At 40.6% G+C, this 4074-nt stretch overlaps 1 gene segment (V, D, J or C); it reads left to right on the top strand.

Annotated features, from left to right (window-relative positions):
* Positions 1-2033: 2033 nt before the first annotated feature.
* On the top strand, positions 2034-3571 carry LOC311273518 (Ig lambda-1 chain C region-like). The segment is given in 2 exons: positions 2034-2065; positions 2986-3571.
* The last annotated feature ends 503 nt before the right edge of the window (positions 3572-4074 follow it).

Genomic DNA, 4074 nt, shown 5'->3' with positions numbered 1-4074 from the left:
ATGAGTGTTAATGTTTGGCTAGGAGGCTTGCATTGTGTGTGTGTGGGTAGTTAGCTAACTAACAACAGCCTAGCAGCTAGGCTACTACTTATGGTGAAATAGCTTCGGATGTCTCTTCGGACGTCTCTTTCCCTGAGAACAGAAAAATAGGACTTCTGCCCTGAGACCAGGAGGGATTCACCTGCCCTCAGACAAAGTTGTGGGAAACAATGGTCTCTGCCCTGGGACCAGATGAGACTAAACAGCCATGAGGAAAAGCCAAATTTATGAATTAGACTACACTGCCCTAAATAGCCATTGTTTGTTTTTTTAATACGAGTACAGTAAAGCTTCATGCAATGTACACTGACAGACAAGCTTTCTAGCTCACCTGATTAGCTTGACTAGCGAGCCAGCTTAGCTAGTGCTTATGGTTAACATGTATTGGCAGACATAATGTTGATAGCACTAGCTCATTAATACTGAAAACGTGATGTTTTTCTGAATTATCTTGTTCTTCTACCTTTCTGTGATAAGAACCAGTTACATAAGTTATGTAACAGGGTTTTGTATATTTGGATTTATATGTGATACACTTTTCATATATTTAGCTTATTTCAGATCTTGAAAATATGAGGTGAAAATAAACATTGTGGGATGTTGGTTATCATAACAGTGATAATTTTGAATGTGATATTTTATATATTAATATATTTCTATTAATAAGTATTGTGTGCTTGGTGAGGCTCCTGTCAGCTCTGTGTTCAGTGGTCTGTGTCAGAGTCTCTTCCTCTTCAGCAGCTGCAGTCGGTTCCTGCTGTAACAGCTCAGTGTCTCTGCAGTCTGACTGAGGGAGGTTTTTGTACGACGACAAATCACTGTGTGAACACATCCACACTGGTTAGAGTGGGCTCATTCAAACAGTAATAAACTGCTGCATCTTCAGTCTGAACTCCACTGATGGTCAAAGCGAAGGCGAGGTTGCTTCCACTGCCACTAAACCGAGCTGGTGTTCCTGATTCACGTGTGCTCACAAGTTTTATTAGGAGCTTCGGGATCTGTCCAGATTTCTGTTGATACCAGGACAAAGCCTCACCATTAGTGTATTTATAAGGAGCTTTGTTGGTGTTACAGGTGAGAGTGACAGTGGATCCTGGAGCAGATGCCACTACTGGAGGCTGAGTCACAGTCACCTGACCGCTGCATCCTGCACACAAAAACAAATCATTGATTTATCAGCAGAAATAAATGAGAGAAAAGGCAGCACATCATTTCTGAAATGTTGCTGAGTGAACCAACCTGTAAAACAGCAGCAGGCCAGCGTCCAGATGAGGATGGTGATGAGAGTCATGGTGGTTGTGCTTTCTGCTGTGTTGACTGACAGATCTGAGTCCTGCAGTGTTGAACTCACAGGACTATAAACCTTCTCAGTTCACTGGAGGATCAGCTGACCATGCAAAGCCTCCTCTCTATGGAAATCATTTCTCTGCTCTCAACACACTGAAGGCAACGTGGGACACAAAATCAGGAGAAATACTGCTTGGATTTACACCATCTATGATCTTAATGGAGCAGAGGAAAATATTTATATTAGAAGTGCAGTTGAGGATTTAAGGACGAGTTTGTGTCCACTGTCGTTGGTATGATATGTCTGTTTGTCTGCCTTTCATTTACTCACAGGGTTTACTGGAGATAAATAATATATTTAATATCTGTTTAATCTGAGTTATCAGTAAATTATGATTATTTAAAAAGCATCATGTTAATTTAACCATGTATCAACTGATATAAACTGTGAAGAAATGACTTTGTTTCAAGGAGACTGTGATCGTTTCTCTGTCAGGAGTAGAAAAGTCAAGAAAAGTGAAAGAAATGATTCTTATTTATTCAATATTTTCAATCCATAACATTGAACAATCTTTGTAGATTCAACAAATATGAATATTTCTGTGTTAATATGAAAAGCAGAGAGTGTTTTCAGTGGATAGATGCTTGTTCACAGTGCAGGAGGTTTTTGTACGGCCACTTAATGAGTTTGTGTCACTGTGGTACACTTTTGGTGGAGGAACCAAACTCATCATTCACTGTAAGTATCACAGATTTGATTATTTCTGCAACGTTAAAAATATCAGACAAAGTTTTGTGTCAGAATGTGATAACACAAGAATGTATTCTGTATAATTTACATGTTGTGGATATTTTTGATAATAATTGAGCTGGTCTGATAACAGTTTGGAAACCTTTGTGCTGAGATTAATATTGTTTCAGTATTATAGATAATGTGGTATAATATTTGACAAAGACTTCGACTTTTCTTTTCTTATTTTTGCGATAAATATTTGTTTTTTAGCAAACTTTGGTTTTAACATTTCTCTCAGCAGCTTTCTAACACTCAGAAAAAAACATGTTCTTTCATCTTAATTTGTTAAAGTCAGCAGTTGTTTGGTATAAAATCTAACGTTGATGCCGTAGAGTTTATATATACATAAGTGAGTTTTCATGAACATCCAGTAAAGATGTAGTTTGTGTTCACAGCTCGTTAGTTTAAAGTGGTGAAAAGGAAGTGAAACAGACAGATGACAAAGTCTTTAACTGTGTACAGATGTTACATTTTTAAACAAGAAAATCACTGAAGGGATGAATTATTTATTGTCAAACAATATAAAGCAGATATGAAGATTTCAGTTAAATGTTGAATTAGATTTACACCAAAGTCATGTTGCATTTTATTGTCTGATTCTTACTGATTCATGCTGAGTGTCACAGTAGGAGATGAATTGTTTTAAAAGTCAAAATGACATCAACTTTTATCATTTAGTTTGATTTGTTAAACCCTCATTTCCTCCATGTGTCACCTCCTCTCCTCTGTCTGATCACAGTATCATGCACACAGCTCATCCACAGTACTGTTAACCTCTGTCATGTATCATCAGTGTCTCATGTCCAGCTGTCTGTCCTGCAGTGGAAGTTAATCTGCTCCTTGTGTGTCTCTGCTCTCCCCTCCAGCTGGCCCCATGGTCAGGCCCTCCGTCTCTCTGCTTCCCCCCTCCTCTGAGCAGCTCTCCGGGGGCTCGGCCACGCTGGCCTGCCTGCTGACCGGCTACTCTCCTCCGGGAGCCGTGGTGCGCTGGGAGGTGGACGGTACTGAGGTGACAGAGGGGGTCCTGAGCAGCTCAGAGGTGGAGAGCAGCGGACGCTACAGCAGCAGCAGCACCCTGAGCCTGAGCAAGCAGCGCTGGATGGGAGGAGAGCTGTACAACTGCAAGGTCTTCCATCGTGACCACAGCCAGACCGAGTCTATCCGCAGGAGCCAGTGTCAGGCCTAGAGGGGCTGTCTGAAGCCCAGGACAGGAGCTGTGTGTGGGGGGAGCATGAGGAACACACCTGCTGCTCTGATCTATCTGAGTTTGAATGTTTGTAGAGGAAACTAAAGCTTTGTGTGACAGAGAACAACACTGCTGTAAAGTGTTGCACAGCAACAGCTTAGAGAGTGATGTGTGTAGCTCAGCAGCTAGATGTGAGTGTGCTTAATAACTGTCATGATGATGACTGATGTTTTTGCTAATAAAGCTTGAAGTGATCAATAACTTTATCAAGTGTTTGGTCTTTTATCTTGTGAAGAGTCATAAGAAATAAAATGGTTTCATAACTTCAGCTGATACTCCTCTCTGTGGAGAATGAAACACTTTGGATTCATCATGTAGATACAACATGACATACTCTATTAAATATTGCACAATAATGTGATAAAACAAGACATTTTGAGGTCATTTATATGTTGTATGTACTCTTTGTTTTCATATGAAGCTTGGCTGATGTTGCATTTTGGCATCAACATTGTTGCAGAGACACTGAAGTTTAAAACTGTATATGGAAGAGTGTCTGTGAGTCTGTTTCAGCTTTATTTAGATTCATTGTGGTTCTGCTTGATGACTCTTGTGTTCACTGGACCAGTTCTCCTCATCACAGTCTCTTCACCAACCCTCTGCACCTGCAGCAGGCCGTTTTCACTTCAGTCAAACTGGAGGAGGTTTTTGTGCGGCTCTGAATCACTGTGTGAACACTCCACCACCATGGGCACCCAGACAGTAGTAA

Source organism: Pagrus pagrus (assembly GCF_965226575.1).
Source record: "Pagrus pagrus genome assembly, chromosome: 18".
Taxonomy (NCBI): Eukaryota; Metazoa; Chordata; class Actinopteri; order Spariformes; family Sparidae; genus Pagrus; species Pagrus pagrus.
This window is presented reverse-complemented; position numbering and strand designations above follow the sequence as displayed.